This window comes from Dioscorea cayenensis, chromosome 12 (assembly GCF_009730915.1).
Source record: "Dioscorea cayenensis subsp. rotundata cultivar TDr96_F1 chromosome 12, TDr96_F1_v2_PseudoChromosome.rev07_lg8_w22 25.fasta, whole genome shotgun sequence".
NCBI classification, from domain to species: Eukaryota; Viridiplantae; Streptophyta; class Magnoliopsida; order Dioscoreales; family Dioscoreaceae; genus Dioscorea; species Dioscorea cayenensis.
The window spans coordinates 6,690,387-6,691,204 of NC_052482.1; the positions used below are offsets into that span (position 1 = coordinate 6,690,387).

Below are 818 nucleotides of genomic sequence, written 5' to 3' on the forward strand. Positions count from 1 at the left end.
CACATAGAGAACTTCTCGGAAGTGTGCGATATGCTCAAGATCAATGGCATTACGGATGATGCTATCAAGTTGAGGGCCTTCCCATTTTCCTTGAAAGGGAGAGCGAAGCAATGGCTACATTCATTACCTCGACCATCGATTACTACATGGGAGGAGATAGTAGAAGCTTTTCTTGCCTGATATTTCCCTCCTAGAAAATTTGCAAAACTTAGGAATGAAATATCCTCCTTTGTGCAAACAGAATTGGAGTCTCTATTTGAGACATGGGATAGGTTCAAGGAGCTCCTGCGAAAATGTCCTCAACATGGGCTTCTCGAGTGGATGATCATTCAGACTTTCTATAATGGATTGAACTCGAACACAAGACAGTTACTTTATGCTGCAGCAGGAGGTAAATTAGGGAGCAAGACCCCGGAAGAAGCCCGACTTCTCACTAAAGAAATGGCTATGAACAGTTAATAGGGGAACACAAGAGACAAAAAGAAGGTAGCCAGACTTCATGAGATTGACGCAGTTACTTCATTGGTGGCCCAAGTGGAGTCATTGAGCAAGAAGTTAGACACTTTAACTTCTAATAAAGTGGCGGTCATGACTAGTTACGCAGGGTATGGAGGAGGACATGCTCCATCTGATTGCCCAATTTTTATTGGTGGTACATCCTCGGTAGAACAATTGGTCTTTGTGGGTAATGCAATGAGAAACCAAGGCAATCCATATCGCAATACCTACAATCCAGGTTTGAGGAGCCACCCGAATCTTTCATGGAGTAATCAAGGGCAACAGAAGACAATGGCACCACCCGGTTTCCAACAACAACA

General features: G+C 43.8%; 1 non-coding gene across 1 annotated transcript; it reads right to left on the reverse strand.

Moving 5' to 3' along the window:
• Positions 1-204: 204 nt before the first annotated feature.
• On the reverse strand, positions 205-311 carry LOC120274191. Its single transcript, XR_005540726.1, has one exon. It is a non-coding gene; the product is annotated as a small nucleolar RNA R71 (small nucleolar RNA).
• Positions 312-818: the final 507 nt, after the last annotated feature.